This window comes from Meriones unguiculatus, chromosome 8 (genome assembly GCF_030254825.1).
Source record: "Meriones unguiculatus strain TT.TT164.6M chromosome 8, Bangor_MerUng_6.1, whole genome shotgun sequence".
NCBI classification, from domain to species: Eukaryota; Metazoa; Chordata; class Mammalia; order Rodentia; family Muridae; genus Meriones; species Meriones unguiculatus.
The window spans coordinates 103,587,909-103,608,296 of record NC_083356.1 but is presented as its reverse complement, the minus strand read 5'-3'; the positions used below and the strand labels follow the sequence as shown (position 1 = coordinate 103,608,296).

Here is a 20,388-nt window from a genome sequence, read left to right as displayed (position 1 = left end):
GGTGATGTGAATCATTTGGTTAACTGCTTGCTGAGAAAGCATGGAGACCTGGGTTCAGATTCCCCAGCACCCCTGTAAAAGCCTGATATGGTGGTTTACGCCTTCCCCAGCGCCAGGGAGGTCACTTACTGGTCTTCAGTCTCAAATGAATCAGTAAGTGTCAGTTCCAATAAGAGGCACTTTTTCAAAAAATGAAAACGGGACAATTAAAGAAGAAGTTTGATGTCTATATCTGGCCTCCAGCAGACTCCTGGGCACTCTCCTGACCTCCCCCATACCACTACACACACACACACACACACACACATACACACACTAATACACACATACACACATATACACACATACATACAAATACATACAAATACACACATACAAACACAATACACATATACACATACATACATATACACACACTATTACACACATACAAACACATACACACATACATACAAATACACACGCACAAACACATACACATACATACACATACACACACACACTTTCTTTTGATCTTTAACATTATCCCTCTTATACTGAATGTCCCCTCTCATTGCCTTTCCCATTTGGAAACTGTAGATTCCTATAACGAGAAACATCAAATTCACTTTTAATTTCCTTAGCATGTATATAAAGTATATGAACTGTATAGGTGTCCAGTAAACAACTGGTAATTTGAATTGGTCAAAGCAACGGAAACTGGCATTTTATTACGCATTCACTAATCTTACTTTAAAAAGCAATTTAAGATGCTGGAAAAGATTTAATGAAAAAATATTAAAATCACATGTTTCATTTGAAACAATAAATTTTCTTTTTATTTATCTTTCCAATTAGTGTATAAAGTGGTGTGTCTCATATATTTTATGTCTGCAACATTTTACTTTACTTCAGTTACTTAGCCAAAGGCTTCACAGCTCTGTTTTGTTTCTGTGTTCTTTACATAATTATTGAACAGAGATGACATAATCCTGAAAATACTTTTTGGAGCTATACACCTGAAAAGGAGCCTACAACCATTCCATTTTTACATCTCTTGGGGGGGGAGGGGTGTTTAAATGAACCTGTTACAACTACACCATGGTGCTACTTTTAAACTCCCACCAAATGCAGTTCTCTCTGCTACTTTGATTATAGGCTACAATAAAGAGCATCACGTAACTTTTCTTTCCTTTTTAATGTTTTATTTTCTTTTTCTTGTGACTTTGGTGTCAGAAAATTTGAGGAAGTAAAACCATAAAGTATTAGAATTAGGGACTTCCTGTCAGCTTTTTGCCAGCTGAGAGCTGATTAGGAGTTGGTTATTCAGCCTTTGGTTGAGCAGAGGAAATCAATACCCTAGACATTTTGTCTTTCCTCTAGTTAACGTAGAGAGTATAAGTGTGTGCCCTGTCCTCAGCATACTTTTGGGGGACATGACAGCACTTGGGGCGCTAAGGCGTGACACATTAACTTGCTGACCTGTTCTTGGTATGCTGACTTAACTTGCAGCGAATCTGTAGTTTGTAAATGTCTTTGGTTAACATTTTCATTGGCGCTGTTTTGTTCTGTTTAATGTCTGACAGTATTAATTTATTTTGCACTAAACACTGGGCTGTAAAGAATTTAGCTGCAAGTCCACCCATTGACCTCTGCCTTCCAGTGGCTCAGTTGCTTCAGCATTGGAGCATGTGTGTTTGGGGCCAGCTTCATTCTAAATCTGCCTTCTAGTCTCAGAGCAAATGAAATCATAAAATTTTCCAAGGGAATTTCAATCTAACTCCTGAAATTGTAATGGATCAGTCAACAATATTTTAAAGGTTTCAATTTAACATTTGTGCTTTTAAAACTAAAGATGTACTAGAGAGAAGTAGTTGTTCACCTTGCTTCAGGAAAGAGTCCATTAAAAAAAATAACAAGACCCACTTTATTGTCATTATTTGAAATGTGCATCTTTAAAAGAAGCCTGTACCTTTTTCTGAGAATTTGCTGGGTCTCTTCTAACTTGGGCTTTTCGGAGACGAAGAGTTCCAGATGCTAGCCTCACACTTCATGTTAAAATCTGGAGGGGTCTCCTGTACTCTAGGTGGAAGAAATGTCTGTGGTTGTGGCTGCTGCACCTGGATTATTATAAAGAAGTGCCACTGAGTGACAGAGGACAAATGTTCTTTCCTTAATTGCATTGCAAATACTGAACCTTCAGCAAACAGCTTTTACACTAAAGGACAGTCCTTGATTGGGGGAGCTGAAAAGACCATGAAACAAAATGATCAAAGTAGCAATACTGTTTCTAGAGTTGGTCTGACACAGTGGAGATCCATGTGTTGTGTCTTTAAATCAGCTCTGCTGGTTTTCTGTAACTACTGAATGAATTCTAAGCAAGTTAAAACTTGAAAAAATAGAAATTCATATCTACCAGAAATTAAAGATTGGATTGTAAAGCCTTATGATGGTAGCTTGCCAATATTCAAACGAAATCAAGCAAAGGCTTAAAAGGTCTGGCTCAAGCTTCTGCTTGATTTATAAGCAGGGAGCTGAGGGGTTTTGAATGAAGTATCCATACAGAGTTTTTTGCACCTAAGATGAGAGTCTTTTTTTCCTCTACACTTTTAATAGGGGGAGATGGAAAGATGCTGCTTAGAGGGTGGTGATATAAATTAATGACCACAAAAATGGGCCATGTCCAGCTCACCGGCCAATGGTTTGATTTAATTTTAGCTGTGAATCCAACTAGTAACTCCTGTCTTCTAGTGGTTCAGGAGCTATATTAACTTGTGTTTTAAAATGTTATGTTATCTTTTTTTTTTTTTTGTATTGCATATACATGGGTGCCTATGAGTAACTGAAATTATAGTGAGGTTTAGACATGGAAATGTTGAATGTGAAATCTCATTTGCTGTTAAATCTGAAATACAGCCTAGTTTTTAATGTGAATATAACTGTGTGTGTGTGAGAGAGAGTGTGTGTGAGTGTGTGCACGCATGTACATGCCTGCATGTGTTCAACAGAGAAACTTGTAACCCATGACAATACTGATCACTTTTTTCACTCTGAGTCAGCAGCCAGTTGGTAACTTCATGCAGATATCGTGTGAGTGAACCAGTTTAAATCTCCCCTCATTCTTGTCTAAGTGGCTCTTGTCTTTTCCCTGAGTGATACCTCTCTGTCCTTTGGGAGTTAGGTTTGGAATGAGATCCATTTGAAGTCTCAGTAAGCAAGATTTATGAGAAGTCAAAACTGAAACTGAGAATGGACATTAAGAAACCATTTAAGATAGGTTAAATATGTATGTTAGGGAAAGGCTACATCCCCAGCCCTGAGGATGTGAGGATGTTTTTTGTTTTTGTTTTTTGTGTTTTTTTTTAACAAGACTATGTTTCTCTGTGTAGCCCTGAATGTCCTGGACTCACTTTGTAGACCAGGATAGCTTCAAACTCACAGAGATCCTCCTCCCTCTCTCTCCCTGAGTGCTCGGATCAAGGATGCTTTTTAATTTATAATTTTATTGAGAGTAGGAGCTAACAAGCAACAAGAACAATTCGGTGTACAATTTCTTCCCCTAATGCTTTCTGGCTCTGAGCAGATGGCCACATTCACTCACATACCACTCATGGCCATACCATAGCTCATATTTTGTAGTCATTAACTTTTCTTTTGGCGTCAGTCTTTGCCGAGGGCTTAGATTCGCCATGCATATGTCCTTGAAGAAATGCAACATCTTTCACAAGATTTTGTCCAAGTGAAATCAGATAGCAGTTTTTATTGCAGAACCAAGCCTACAAATGTTTCTCTTTAGAGACAGTTTTAATAGAAAGAGTAAGGTGTAAATCATTTAAGCAATTACCTGTACATCGTGGTCACAGGGCTCAGATTGTCCTGCAGCCTCAGATGTTTCCAGATCCCAATAATAACCCAGACCAGATATTTACAGCTTAATTTTCTGTATATGTGAACTTGTCCACAAATGGCTCCCATTTTCTATTGGGAAACTGGGCTACTTAGAGGCCCCCCAAAAAAGTGATTTCATTGTTGGTTATGACAAACATGAATGTTTGTAAGTTACCTCTCGGAATTGTGATTACTTGAAAAATAAAAATGTTAAATTCTAGAGAATTTTTACACATAGAAATAAGATAAATTTTCAAACAGCATTTCTCACTATGGAGGTGGGAGAGCCAAGGAATTAGTTGTATTTAACCTTGAAATATGACACAATGTAAGAGAGTCTGCATTTTGTTTTTGGAGCATCCCCTGGCACGCACTGGCTGAGTTATTGCATAGGCTGCTAGGTTTTTTTTTTTTTTTTTTTTTTTTTTTTTTGCATCACTAACTCAGAGCTTTTCTTCTTACTAGAAACGGAGTGAGTTGAAAATAATGATTGGTGAGCATTCGCTGTGCAGAGATTTCACAGATAGCAGTTAACTCTATTTTTATAAAACAAGACCAAATGAGTGAGTGATAGTTACCAGTAAATAGCAAACACTAGAGCAATTCCCTTGCACAAAGTAGGGAGAGAGGGAGACAGCATTTCATTATGCGGAATCAGTTGCATGTTCCTTGAGCCTGGGTGTTAACAGATATTTATGACTCAGTGTGTGTGTGTGTGTGTGTGTGTGTGTGTGTATAGCACACATGTGAAGAACATTATTGTTTCTATTCTCAGCCCTCTAATTTCAGTCCAGAAAATAGAGTCTCGCAGATATAAACTAATCAATGCAGTCACATCAACAAAATCTACTTGTTTAAGAATTAAACGTATAGTTTAATTAAACATCAAGTTGCACAGAATACACTCAGGGAAGTATGAATGCTTCAGGTCAGAACCACCATTTTCTTGGCTGACTGTGTGTCCACAACTACTGGTTAGCCAGTGTAAGTTTAAATCCTTTTCTTGTCTCAGTCTCTGTCCCCAAAATATCTTAGAAATCAGATTGAGCATGCGTCAAAAAGAGGTCGACAGGAAATGATTATGCATATAATTGCTGTTGAAGTGTGGTTGCTCTTTAAAATAGAAGTAAGTGATTTCAAAGGATGGACTCAGTTATACTAGGTAAGAGGCCAGAGTTTTATAGTTAATTTTGTAGTTAGCCATATTGTCTATAGCCAACCAGTCTCTGTGTTATATACATATGTTAATTAGCTCAATATACTCACACACTTGAGGCATGCATCCCTTCTCTACCCTACTTTCACTTATTTGATGCTGGGATTTTGCCATACAGCAAGAAAAGTTGTTTGAAATGGGCACTATATTGAGTTCAGAGGACCCACACAGTTCATAAATTCTCTAGTGTCTACTGGATTTTTCATCAGGGAGACTTCCAATAAAAATGATCTATTTTAGAAATAATATTGTTTAGTAGGTTGAAATGTGGTGTAATAAAATTAGACCTTCAGTCTTCTAAAGTTACTACTTAGATGGCACCCTTGGGATGGTAAAATGGCTGTATAAGCAGATGAATCAGACAGTTCCCCTGATGGGTACATTTGTCAGTCTCTGTTACAGATATAATATATTCTTATATCTGTAATCCTGACACTGTTACATCCAAATGAAATCAACATGAGGTTGTCATCTTTAAGCAAATATGTTAAGTGTTGTCTTTTGTGCTTTGGATTTGAAAGAAAGGGGCCCAGGGGAGGCAGCATCATGCAAATGGAACAAATCCCATTTCTTCTGAGCTGTGCTGTTTTTCCCCTCCATGGCAGCTGGCTGTGTTATCTTTGTGTGTTTCTCTGAGTGCTGACAATCCTTTCAGTGATCTAAGTTAGGGCACATTAGAAAGTGGAAGCAGCTGTCTGTCGCTATACTGAGAGACGTGTTTGCTCTACTGCAAAGATGAAGGACCATGAATCCTTGACACACTCTCCCCCCCTCCCCCCCTGTACTTTCCAGCATGATCAACATTCAGACGCACAGATTGTCTGCTTGGACAGTTTTTTGTTCTGACTGACAGCATCTGGCATAGACAAATTTAAAAATACATAGCATGCCATGCTTGGGCTTGGAGCATCCCCTCTTTATTAATCTTCTCATTTAAACCATTCATTTACATTTCAAGAAAGGTTACAGCTTGATATGGTTGAAACGTTGATTTTTAAATGAATAACCTTCTAATGAAATGTCTTGAATGAGCACCAAGCAGCTACTGTTCATTAAAAATTACACCCGATTAACAGGGCCTTGAGAGCCTGCGAGGAACGGGATTTCTTATTGTTTTAATCCACAATGCAGTCCAGTGTTTACCTTTCTGGCACAAAGCGAATAGAAATAATGCCTGTTCTTGCAACACTTCTGATACTGAGCACAACTATGATATCGTCCTGAAGCCGACAAAACACTTTGCCTTGTTTATTCAGCTTTTTCTCATCCTTCTTAGAACCCCCAGAGGTGTTTTTAAAAAAATTTAAGCACTACCAAAACATGCCCTTTTCAAATCTTTTTCTTTCCTTGTCCCTCCACTTCCATTTAGTACTGACTCTAAGTCCAGGCTTGGGGGGTGGTGGGGTGGTGGCGTGGTGTATGTTTTCATGTGGAAAAGTGGGGAACACTTGGATGAAACACTCTCCCTGGCCTCAGGAGAGTAGAGATATATCTGTTTGTTTGCATTACTTGGTAAGAAGACACAACAGTGTAAAACTCTACGCTTCTCCCATCCCTGTACACATCACATTATTCATCCACTTACAATCCCACAACAGCCTCAGTACAGGCTTGTCTAAAACGCCTGTAAAAATAGTGTGGATCTTAGCCATTTGGGTTACCTTATAGACACTGAGGCCTGGAGTGGGGTTGTGTGGGTGAAGGACGTTGGATACCTTTTATCACACAGGTTAGGCTTTTCCTATCAGTGCAGATTTCAGCTGTAGTCAGTCAGTTCTGGGTGTGACTGTGTTAGTTGTCAGGGCTATTTGCTGGGAATGGTGATACAGAATCACATCCAAGATAAACACCTTGGTTCAAGTGCTGGGTTGTGCTTATGCAAAGCTAATGGATAACAAGGAAAAATGGACTTCAGGGGAGCTTAATGAACACTTGTGATAGTTGAAGGGATGATTTTTAAAATCACATATAGGAGGTCATTTGCTGTATAATGAATTTTGACCAATTTCATGAAACAATAGATGTTGAATAAAAATGAAAAGAGATTACAGTTATGTTTCAAAGCACATTTACATTCCTTAGTATTGTCAAAAATGACATGCTTTCTCCATGAAGCATATACATTTATTTCTTAATTTTTCTTAATTGATAAATTTTAAACTCATTTTATTAAAACAAAGTGTGTCTTGAAAGTCAGTGAGGCCGGAATTTGTTTCACATAATCTCTATGGAGTAAAGTTCTCCTGTGTCTATAAATTTAAGGTTGACATTATTTAGCTTCACTTTTTTTCTGTTTTTATTTTTTGATTGTCTCCTCCCAACCCTTCCCAAATAGATGGTAAGAAATCAAATCTGAATAGGTATAGGGCCAGTGTTTTTACTGCTTGTAAGTGTTTTACAATGCACATTTTAAATATAAATTACTTTTCTTTTTCTTTCTCTCTCTCCTTTAATGAACACCTTTTAAAGGTTGTGCCCGTGTGTATCTGTTAGTGTTAGAGTACACAATTCCCTGGAGGAGGAGGCCAGGTTTAGCAGTAATGCTTTTAATCTGGACTTGTAGAGGATTCGGGAACATCCATAGATCTGCTCCAGTAATTACCATACCCCAAGTGGCACTGGGAGAGACATTTGCCTAAAAACTTGATGTCTTCATTACACTGTTTACATTTTAATTAGAAACATGAAAATTACTGATTCATACAGACAACTGTAGTTTAAGTGGTTTCGTTCACCATCCAATAAATCATTAAAAAAAAAAATCCCTACAGTTGGCATAAATAGTTTACTAGGAATCATTCATGGGAATAATGTGTTGGCACTATAAGCTGCTTAAAATATGTTTTTATTTTACCAGAGGTAGAATTTGCATATAAATTAGAGAATGGCATTTTAAGTTGACAGTCATTTATGCAGACTACCACCCACATGCAAATACATGTATGAGTGCGTGCGCACACTTACATTGAGTTTATAGGTTCTGCAGTATTGTGGATACAGATGTGTATTCAACACGGCCTGTCAGTTTAAAAACTGCACGTTATCTTCTTTGAAAGTCCCCTCAGAAGTGCTGCGGCTGCTCTAAATGTGTACGGCCACAAACCCAACTTTTACGTGTTGAGCTATATGAAGTCCCAGGAGGGATCCTGGGCATCTGGAAATGGAGTTGATGGTTCACCTACTCATCCGTGCCTCTCTCCTACCCTCCCTCCCCACCCTCAACTTCTGTGTGGCCTGTGAATGCTGCTGTTCTGAAACCTGCTCTCGCTTGGAACTCTGGCTGGACTGAAGCAGCATGCCTGTCAAAGCCCACTCCTGAGTCAGCAACACAGCACTGCTTGACTTGTGTGACAGTCACTCAGCCAGTTTCCTATCCCCTGGGGATAGGTGTCCTCCTCAGCAGCAAGGAGGAATGACCCTTCTGTGTGGCACGTTTAAAATCCTCCATCTTCCCACACAGTGTCTGAGTTCAAATTCCCCCCTCAAGAGTTGGCATACTGAGGCACTGGATGAGCCAACTTGTCTTTTTTTCCCCCCCATAACTGCAGACCCCTGTCCTTATTTTTCTTTCCTCCCTCCCACAAACCCTTTTATCGACAGTATGAAAAAATGAATCCAGAGTACTCACAGACATTAAGAGCCATTTCCCTTTTCTCTGTCTTCATTAGGAAGTTATTAGTCACGGATGAAAGAGGTGCTGTGATTATTTTTGTTTGTGTATTTCTGTGTGTCTGAGAAACAGTACCCAGTGAACGAACATATATATATTATTGCATTGGAAAATTTCACATTTTCCTAGGCTGCTTTATTTTTCATCTTAGACCCATGAGCTGTGAGGGAGAGTGAATTTCAAAAGTATGGGATAGGAAGCCTGTCCTATCAGGTGAATATCACCTATTCACTGAAATCACTATCTGATCCTTTGAACTTGAACACGTAACCTGGGCTATCTGTATGGATCAGTTTCTGGGCAGTAAAGGGCGAAAGAACAATTCTCACAGGTGGCCGTGGACAGGAAACATCATTTCACTTCTACATCTTTGGAGGTGTCTTTTTAGAAATGTAGGACACTTCCAAAGCTTGTTGGTGCTAGGGAGTGGCTTTGTGCTCATCTGTGTGCGTCTTAGATTTTAAGGGAAAGTCACTGGGATCCTTTCCATGGCAACAGAAGGAAGAGGTCTAGATAATCGGACTTCTGAAACCTTCATTAGTGTTGAATGGGCAGGGATCCTGATCATGTTTGGTAGGCTAATGGTATGCTTGTGGGCACCCGCACCCTCGCTTTGCTTGTCTTGCCTCTCTGGGTGGCAGTGTGAGAGCAGGCAGGGCACTTACTAGGTCTCTGTATCTCCCCGATGAGATTAGACACAATAGTGGATGTCCGTAAGAACAGAAACATGCTGTTCATTTGTACACACAGCAAGATCCTCAGAGTTCTTCTGTGCAGTGTTGGAAATCCTGTCTGCTTTATGCAATGTGGCCCAGAACGGTTATGTAGTGAGGGAGTGCTGGCTGCTGGCCAGCCATTGACTAGGAAATCTTGGGTACCTGAGAGCTTATCAGTTCTCTTTGCTTTGCAAAAGAAAAAAAAAAGTGATGAAAATGTTGGTAAACTGCCATGAAGGTTTAAACCTGCTGGAACAAGGAGCCGTGTAATCAGATTGGAAAATGGAGCTGGAAGGTCTCTGCATGGAGAGGAGCCGTCTGTGGACCCCGTGAGCCGCTGTGCGAGTGCCTGAGCTGACCACTTTGTTAGCGAATCAGCTTGTTTGCTGCTGCAGCAGGGTGGAAAAGACCAGAGCCTGTGATGGTATGTAATGGAGGGAGAGCTCTTGCATGGCACAATCTAATCAGCTTGCAATTAGCTCAGGCCCTACAGTCGCCTTCTTCATTTTCCTCCCCCACCCCTCTGTGTTAATGCTGTGTACTTTAAACAATTAAGTAAGGGAAAGAATCCTTCAGGCAAATCAAAGCCATCCTTTAATTTTATCACCCTGATGAAAAAGTGTCAGGTGGTCCACTGGTCTTCATGAGGAGCTGGGGATTCTGTGGCTCACTGTAGCATAGAGCTCTTACCAACGGACGCTTAGGATAATCTTTCAGAGACCTTGGGCATGGATCCTGAGAAAATGCTACATCGTTTTGACTAGAATAGAAGTTAAAATTGGTATGAATCGGGATTGAAAATCCTTTCTGTTTGCAGATAATGTGTATTTGTTTTCTGCTTTTAGCAATGGGAGGCAGGCTGGGTACATGTGTGTTAAAGACAGAGATCTGTGTCTGTTAAATATATAGTCCTTTATGCTGCTGTTTACTCAGACATCCCTGCACAGAACCTCTTGAAGCTCTGACGACATAGCCACTTGTACACATAATTCTGCTACTTCTCCCTTACCAAACATGACTCGCTAAGGTTGAAAAGAACAAGGCTATCATTGCTGACCATGTGTGTTGCTTGTTAATCCTTTAAAATAAAATTCAGATCCTCTGAGGGGGAGGAGAGGGGAGCAGAGCCCAGATCTGCAAAATCAGGGCAATAGTTTTATATTTCCCTCATTCAAGGACAGAAATGTCTGTAGCACTGTTTAACCAAGACAGTTATTTACTGAAAGAAAACCAATCCATCTTTAAAACCAAAACAAAAACAAAGAAACCACAACAGTTTTCAGGCACTGCCTATCAGTTTGTTCTCCTCCTGAAAGCATTTGTCAATGTGCATGAATCTCTCTGACCAGTTAGCTTTATTGCATGTTCGTCTTTCAGGAGGTGGAAATAGGCAGCATTTTACCAGTGTTTAACAAGCGTCAAGGACTGTTAGGATTTGCTTGTAGTGGCTGCTGGAGAATGCAATGGAATGTTTTAAGCAGTTTGCCTCCAAAACAGTCAATTCTTTCCTGAAAGTTGTATGTGATAATTATAGAAGCATAGTGATAATAGTTTTATTTGATTACAAGACTGTCATTGTCTGCAACATTAGTAATTTATTTGCTCTTCTTAGAGGATAGTGCTGATATTGAATTATGGATATTCAAATTACTTTTTTGTAAAAGAAGCAGGAACTTGGAACCTATAGCCAAGCTTTCGAATTCAGCATTTTCTCACCTGACAATCACAAAGTTCAATAGATCATGTATGAAGGCTTGGACTTGGGCAGGACCGAATGCTTTATTTAATACGTGTTTGGCCATGTGTCTTACATTTTGCATTTGAAAGACATGATTCTCATTCGATAGAGAATGAGAGTGGAGAGCAAGAAGTTGCATTTAAAATTAGGTGAGCTTCTAAGTTTACCCCAGGGTTTGCTGTGCTTCTGCACTGTGTCCTTTTTTCTGTGTGTGTTTTGAAGGTTTTTGTTTGTTTGTTTTTAATTAAAATGAAGATTAAAAGAAATATCTATCACCTGTGCACTTCTTATGCCGCAGAGATTCCCTTCATACTCTTCTAGGACAAATTTCATTCGGTATGCACTTACCGTGCTCTGGATTGTAAATCTTACAATTTAATGGTAATTCAGCGTGCAGTTATTGCTTCAGCAGCCTTTTTTTTTCTTTCTTTTTAGTCTCATCTCACATGTGAAATAGGGTTACCCTTTACAAGTGTCATGTCTGGAGAATTCAGCTTTTGCACTTTGTAGTTGTTTCTGTGGCATCGTTCTCAAGTTTTAAAAACGAGATAAGGCTCTGACGGTCCCATGTGGTGCTGATGAGTTGGAGGTTTGTGTTTTTTATGTGTGGACAGGGCGTGGGGGGTCATGTCATGGGAGTTCCGAGGGAGGAGAGAGAGAGAGACAGACTGAGGGAGAGAGACAGAGACACGGCAAAGAGGGCCTGATTATCAACAAAACAACCAAGGACACTAGTCACAGCCTAGCAGATTAATATCTTTTTTCTAAACAAGCATTTTCTCTAACCTTATTCTTAATCTGATGTCCAGTTTTATATGACAGATTGAGTCCTGCCTTTGAATCTCTGGAAGCAGAAATGGAATCTGATTGGTACAGGTCTCTTTGCCTTGCTTACACTGTTAATATTCTTATCCTTTTCGGACAGTTGGGATTTTCTTTTATAGAAACAGTATGTAAATTCATAAAGAAATTATAAAGGGATTCTCCTCCTTCAGATAATGAGTTCTCTTAAGGAACTGCAGGTTACACAGCCCACAAATGAGCTCTAAGTGGGGGGATTTAAAGTCCTGCTACAGCATTTAATTTCTTGAGGGAAGGAGTTCAGTTGAAGGTTAGCCTGTTATTGTGGTAACTACTCGCGTCCCTGCTCTTCTGCCGGCAGTACTGCACAAAAGGCACTCATTTTTATTTAACGCGCAGGGAGGTATTAATCACCGCAGTATTTTCCTCAAAAATTTATCTTATCATATTCATTGTTTCACTACCCATGACAATAATAGGTGTTTAATTACTCAATAAGGACCATTTATAGATTCCATTTGTCCTGCATGCTGGACAAACGGTATTGATTTTGTACTTGGATGCAACATGAAATTGTATTAGACACAATTAGGAATCCAAAGCTGGTAAAACGTACATTTGTTACAGTAACTGGACTTTCGTGGAGCAGCAGCAATGCTTTCTGGTCCAGGCAATATCTATGATCTGATTTTATTGCGGCGACATGGTAAAAAATAAAAAAAAATAAAAATAAAATAAAAATAAAAAGAATGGTCTTTCCCCTATGTTGTGTAGGCAAGTTCATGTGTGTAGATTTTAGTTTCAGTGAATCAGGAAAGAGTTATATATATGAAGTGAAAAGATTTGAAATGGGTGGGTATTTGAGAAGCCAGAGTATACAGGTGAACACAGACTGTATAATCTTGTAATTGAGATTTTTTTTTAAGCCAACGCTAGGAGTCTTTATCTACCTTGCGTAAGGGTGGGAACTATGCAAGATAAAATCTCAGGCTGCATTTTGGTGTACCTCCTGTCAAAATGACAAGGAAGACCTCTAAATCCTTATGGTGTCTTTTTTTTTTAATTGGTATGTTTTTGTTTGTTTTTATTTCTTTATCTAACTATTTAATTTCTTTTTATTACTTTATGGTGCTGAATAACAACCTTCCCTTTAGCCGACTGCAGTGGCACAGCCCAGAGTCTTGCAAAGAGGCAAACTCCAGCCTGTTCTCCAGGTGTGCCTGCAGTTTGCCTCTCCTTGCTGTGCCAAACACCTTTTTGAACTGCGTTTGGCACGTGGGAAATTACAACTGGAGAACACTCTCCTGTTAGTTGCACATTAATTGCCCATGATCCTTAGCTCTGTTCAGATTTGTGTCTCCTGGAGGAAGGTCATTTAGCCTTGCCCAAACAAAGGGAAAAATAGAGCAAGTTCTGAAAAGCCAGCTAGCCACCGAATCTTCCAATTTTACAAGGATACATTGTATCCTCGCTAGATTTGATGTTGCATTTCTAAGTACAGTAGGCCTCTGGCAAGAAATCTGTCTTTTGGAGAAGTATCGGAATGAGCATCTTGCTCAGCAAACCCCGCCCCCTCCCCCAAATAAAGTTGTTGATTGACATAGGAGGCTATTCTTTTTTGCAAACCAGTGTTGATTGCTGTTGGAACACCAGTGGACTGCTATTTTAGCCCAGTAGCTTTAATGTTTGTTTAGATGGTCCAAAACTTAAGGGGGAAGGCCTTTTACTTGCCTGATATACAGAAACATTCTTACTTAGTGAATATTTACATTATTATTTTTCTTCTGGGCCATCACATACAGTGTGTGATAGCATTACTAAAGCAATGAGAAAATAAACACGGACCTGACTAGTATTTTATTTTTCTCCTAGGCTTTGAAAAATGTGAACAAAAAAGAATTTATTGACCTGACCATTTTAAAACACTGTTCTCCTCCATGTTCCTTTTCTTTTCTTTTCTTTTCTTTTCTTTTCTTTTCTTTTCTTTTCTTTTCTTTTCTTTTCTTTCCTTTCCTTTCCTTTCCTTTTCTTTTCTTTTCCTTTCTTTTCTTTTCTTTTTTTCCTTTTCTTTCTCTTCTCTTCTCTTTTCTCTTCTTTTTCTACTAGATATGAGAGAAATATCAAACTTTAATTGAGGAAATACATTCCATTTGCTTGTTTTGTTTTGGAGAGGGTAGGCAGAAGCCGGTAGGCAGGTACTTGTCTGGTAATGCAATCTGAGGACTTGGAACTAGTGGGAAGATGTGCCCTTGGTCACATAGTAGATTATGACTTTGGTCTACAAGCTCAGTGGGTGATACATGCAATAGTTTGTAGAGTTGGGTCACACTTCGCAATGCAGCAGAAAATACAAATATTGTAGACAACTGCAAAGTTTTTGTTTTCTTGAGTCAGGTTTGCACTATTCTCTAGTATGAACTCTAGTTCCCTGGTGAATCTCTTATACTCTCATTAAAAGAAGTCTTTTGTACTTTTTCATTCAGCGTAGGCACTCGCTTCATAATGTGAGTGTAGATCTGATTAAGTGTAAGGCATTTCATGAAAAAAGTAACTAGTTATAAAGCAGATTACATAAAAATTCGATAAGGAGGGCAGTCTCTTAGAAAAGGGACTGTTTGCTTGAGGGATGTGTGGATGTGCATTTGGGTTGCACCTCTTCTTATTGCACACCCTCTGCGGGTTGATGGAAATGGAGATGTGGCCTTTTCAAGGACCTGTGTCTTCAGCTAAGCTTTAGATTCTATAAGATCTCATGTGCTAGCAGTTTTATGGGGACAATTTATTGCTAGATTCACAGTACCTTAGACTTTTCCAGGGGAGGGATGTATTTTGAGATCTTCACTTTATCCTCTTCCTTTAAAGAAAGTTTCTATGTACATGGGGACAATAGCACAGTCATATGTGCAGTCCTTGCTTTCTAAGTTGAATAGTATATGGACTTCTGAGTCCCTCCTTCCATCCTTCCCTTCCTCTCTCCCTCCCTTTATCTCTCCCTCTTTCCCTCACTCTCTCTTTCACCCTTCTTTCTTTCTGACACAGGGTCTCCAGGCTGGTCCTGAATTCTTCCTTGTCCTCGAAGATGCCCTTGGACTCGGGGTCATTCTGCCTCCACCTCCCAAGTGCTGAGGTTACAGGCACGTGCCTCCTTCTCTGGCTTTCTGTACTACAGGGCAGAACAGCATTTTGCTTGTGCAATTTCCCATCCACTCTAATATGCTAATACACTTCCCTGGCTTTATCTCTTGCAGCACCTCCGTCCAATCTCTCTACTGCCTACTGTCCACTCAGCAGCCTCCTTCTAACCTCCGCTTTAGCTGTTTCAATAAAAGAAATCAATAAGACTATTAAAACTATGAAGAACTTTTTAAAACAGAGAAATAATATTTTAATTACTACTGACATGCCACATCCTCCTTTATGACAGTTCAGTTTAGAAACTACATTGCTTCATTTTAGTAACTTTATTACCATTTGGCTCAGAGATTGCTATTTCGCCTTGGCCACAGATTTCATCAGTTGCCCGGTTCACCTTTGTCCATGCTATACTTGTGAAATGACCTCTTCCGTTACTGCTTGTCAATAGTAAATTGCTATATTCTGTGCCTAGGAACACACTGGAGGACGACAACACTTTATTGAATGACTGGGTTTGAAGTTAATTTTTCCAAAATTAAAACTTAATTGGAGTAGTCCTAATTATTATTTAGAGCCCATTAATTAAGACATTGGTTAGGGTCAGCTCTCTCTGATAACAGTGTATTGTTAATAGGAATACAGGACTTTTGGACCACACAGGTGTTAGCAGACCAAGTATGTTTTTTTCTCTCTCTAATTTTCTAAGCATTTTGTTAAAATATCAGCATGTGAGGTGGCCAAGGTCCAAGCATACTATGACACCAATTTGAATTTACGTTTGAGAATTCTCTGCAGATGAATCCTCTGTCCACAGAATGCTGTTTTGTTTAAAGTGAGGAGTGTGAACTCTTGTCGTGTAAAGACTGGGTTTAGCGGTTGGAAGCTTACTCTGAAAAATTGATTTCCTTAAAACAAATAACCAAAGTATCATAGCTAAAATATTTATTACTCTTTTGGTTATTTCGAGATTAAATATATTTGTGATAAGTATGAAAATTCGTTAACTATTAAAATATTGTTTATTCCATTATAACTTTTATAGGAAAAGCATGTCACTGCTCACTTCTTTACATGGTGCTTGGCTCCTTTATCTCGTTAACAGAGCTGCTTCTGGAAATAGAACACCGATAAGTTGCTTGAAAATGGAGGTAAAATGAAATGGCAACACTCTTAGAGATGAGGCCTTGGAGGAGTCTCTGCTGCTTACAGAGCATTGCACTTCTCCAGTGAGGTCAATGAGGTCAAGTAGTTTGAGATGGATACTTTTACAACTTTTACTTTTCCAATCACTCTTGGTTTCCAAATTTCTTACTTTGTGGACTTTCGCTCTCTCTCTCTCTCTCTCTCTCTCTCTCTCTCTCTCTATATATATATATATATATATATATATATTCTGAAATAACCAGGTTCAACCTACTCATAGGCAGAAAGAGAGAGTAGGGGAGGAGAGAGACCAAGAGAACAACATAGAGAGACAGAAAGGGGGAGACTGAGGATGAGACAAATACTGTATGGAAGGATCCTGCTTCTTGTTATATTACGAGCATCCCCAAATGAAACATGATCGATTGAAATTTAATTCTTCAATAAATTAGATAAAAATGTGTTATAGATATGTACTTTTACTGATGCTAAGTAATCATGACAACAAAGAAATGTAATATTTTCCACTTCCGGTTACAGAAGATTATGTCACTGCTGTGGCTTTCAGGAATGGGCAAGATTCATAACTTGGTTTAAATCTTGGGGCATATTTGCAATAAATTTTTGTTCGTTTTAAAGTAAACTTAAAAAAAACTTAATAAAACCTTAGACACAAGAAAAAAGAAAATTGTGTCAGACTTTCAGATAAAAGAAAGTCACCTCTGTGATGCACAATCAGTGATTTCTACATTGTGTTTCCGACACTAATGTTTGGGTGTCAAGGTGTTATCTGACACAATGATATCAAAGCAGAAGAGCATGCATCCACATGCAATTTGTAGGATGATATGCCGCAGGAAGTAATGTGAATTTTGTACTCTAAACAGTGTACTTTAGACTTGCCTAATACCAAAAAAGTAACTACATAGTTTTGAACACAGATATTTAGGCACAATTTGAATCATTGGATTTAGGGATTTTTTAAATTATATTTTGCTAAAAATTCACTGTAAGTAGAAAAGTCAGACTTAATAAACAACACTTGAGCAAGCTGTTTGGGGTTATTAATATTGTCATAGTTTCAATTAAATGAATAAGTCACAGACTTCACAACCTTGTTTCAAAATAAAGTTCTTTTAAAAAGATCCATTTACAAATACTAGTGGATGAAAGTCACCAACATGGAAAACTAGATGAGCCGAGAGCTTGAGTTTACTGGCAGATCAGTTAAACATCGGCGCTTAAAAGTATAAAGTTTGTGTAGCGTTTAACAGGCCTTAGAAGAGCATTTAAAGTAACTTGTGTGTAATGTGCAATACTAATAGAGCTTCCCAGAGCTCCAGAGGAGGCTGAGAATATAATTCACACGCCTACGGCTGCTGGGAATGCTGAGATTATGCTGAGGATGATTAAGTAAAGCTTTCTTGCTGCCATGTAAATTCTCCAGATGAGGAGAAATGAAAACATGTGGAAAGCTCTAGCAACTTAAAAACACACATGCTTATGAATGTGATTAAAATAGATCCTAAGATGTCAGATTTTGCTTAGTGCTTGGCACAGTTTTAATCCTAAGCCACTTATGGAGGAAACAACAGAATCAAAACAAATCCAAACATTCACTGTGGCCCATTTTGAAACCACTTTAACAGAAAAAAAAAATGAGAATGTGGAGAAACAACAAAATAAATAAATAAATAAATAAATAAATAAATAAATAGAAATCATCATAGTAAACATTTTTGAGGCAACTGAAAGTTAAGGAATGCTATCTTGTTGTTTTTTTTTTAATCTGTAAAGTTGGCCAAAAAATGAATAAATAAAATGAACAAACAGCAGAAATCAATCAATTCCTGGAAGACTTTATAGAAATGCCCTTTTCTACAAGTTTTTATAAGTGTCGACATTGTCATTTTGTATTTACGTGTGCATATCTATAGATGTTTATATTTTGTACACACATTATCTGTCATCTATTGCTCTGTGTGTCTGTCTACTGTTACTCATATTTAAGAAGTGACCTCTGCCATTTTGTGGCAATGAAGGAGGACAAGCTGAGCTTTGTCAAGTCCTAGCATTTTTGCTTTATAGCGGATGACTTGCATAGAACTTCCCCCTGAGCTCTAAAAGTGGGGAAGACCTACATCTTTCAAAGGAGCTCTATTTGGGCAAGTTTAGGAACTTAGAAATTGATTTCATCACTTAATTTTTCCTGGTAGAATCCAGGTGTGTAACAGGAGTCTTTGATCACTATGTTGGTTTACAGACTCCTGGGTGGTAGTTCCCAAGGGGTGGGCTGCATGCCTTTGAATTGCAAGCTCCGTTTCCTCCATTTCTCTAATATCTGTAGGTGACCAAATCATATGTTAACATGTCCTTAATCTTAAGTGATTCCTGTTGTGAGTAGGATAAAGAAATGTACCCACTCAGAAATGAGCAGAGCTGTCAAAAATGCCCCTCCACCGAGTCATGTTTTTTTTCCTCCATTAATGGATGTTAAAGGTAAAACAAACAAACAACAAAACAAAACAAAAAAAAAAAATCCTTCTCAATCGGAGTTCTTTTTTAAGGAATAAACGAATGAATGAATTTTGTCTTTGTGTATACACATAGACACAGACACACATGCATACGCAACAGGTTTAGATGCAGGTTTTCAGAGGGTGTAGCAAGCACCTTTACCCAGTGAGCCTCGCCAAAAGCCCAGCCCAAGATTTTTTCCCCTTTGATATTAAAAAAAAAAATGTTGAAATCTGTGCACTTTTCTATGTACCTCAACAATGAAATGCTGCCTTGGGTATTATTCACCGTTTATACCTCTTTAAGGTCTTTGGAATATTGAATTCTAGTTGAACTAATGGTTAGGGTTGTGGTTCCATTTCCTTACAGAATATATGAACTATTCTGTTAGATTGATACTAGTTAGCTGATTAATTCTTTCCATTGGTGAATGATTATGCGTCGAACATTTGTCATAACCTCTGTTTGTTTAATGTATGTGTGTATGGATAATAATACCAATTTTTAGATTAACATATTATAAGTGCTTTACATTGTTTCCAAATCATTATAGTCATTGTCTTAGAATGAGTTAGAACTAGTCCACACAACAGCCTTATGGGCCCCACCGTGTCTGTTGCAATAATTAATTTCAGATGCAGAACCCACAAAGGACATATATGTGAATGACTGACAGATATGTTCTGAAATTGATATATCCTTATGGAATTATGGCATCATGCCTCAGTTTACCCAACTTTTAGTGAGAGGCATATTGTATTTTTTATTTTACTTTTCTTGCAAGGATAATGTATGAATTAGTTCATGCTGAAAAAGAAGTGTTTTGATGAGGGTAGCTCCATCTAAATGCTAAGTATTATTTATTATTCATGTAAGCATATTACTGAACCCTTCAATCACCTTTTTTTTTTTTTTGGATGTTTCAAATGGGCAATTACTGTCTCTTTGTATAAAGCTTTTAAATTTTTTAATTTAAATTAAAAGTTAATCTAATTTAGTAAAACTCTGCCAGCTGGAAAAGAAGACAGATTCCTCCCCCCCCCCCTTTGCAAACAAAACAGCAATTCAGAGAAGACTCTAACTCAGCAGTGTGTACAGGCTTTTCTGAGCTGGTGGTATTAGGAAAGAGGGCTAATTAGTCATGGCCGTTTCGTAATGCTGGTAATCCACGTGTCAGGGTTAGTGATGATAATAGATCTGATTAGGTGGAATTAACTGATATTTAGAAGGACGGAGATTCTTTTGTTTATGAAATCTCCATTTTGGAAGTACATTACATAGCCTGCATAGCTGCATCCATGAAATCAAGTTAACATGGCTTTCCATAGCACAATGCCCATGTATGAGTGAGGTCCAGTAGCAAGGAGGGTTATTTGTGCTTAAAAAAGACTTTTGCTGTTTCAGGCTTCACTTAGGAGCATATACTTTGAGAAGAAGAGTTCAAACATCAGAAGTCTGACGTGTGCCTCAAAGGGCTAGTGTACTGAGCTGGCCTTCACCGTGGACATCCTTCTTGCCAGGTCCTTGTCCATCTGCACCTCACCTCCCTGCTTACTCCATACTAGTATTTTAAGAAAAAAAATGA

The 20,388-nt window shown here is 38.5% G+C and overlaps 1 protein-coding gene across 3 annotated transcripts in view; it reads left to right on the top strand.

Annotated features, from left to right (window-relative positions):
- The window catches only part of Fign (fidgetin, microtubule severing factor), a 122,256-nt gene that overhangs the window by 12,531 nt on the left and 89,337 nt on the right, over window positions 1-20,388 (top strand). The window contains exon 1 of one of the 3 annotated variants that reach the window (XM_060390281.1): window positions 9,176-9,893. The exons of the other annotated variants lie outside the window; for them this stretch is intronic. The gene's annotated coding sequence lies outside the window, so the exon portion shown is untranslated. Of the gene's footprint in view, window positions 1-9,175; window positions 9,894-20,388 lie in introns of those variants that run through there. 3 annotated transcript variants of the gene reach the window in all.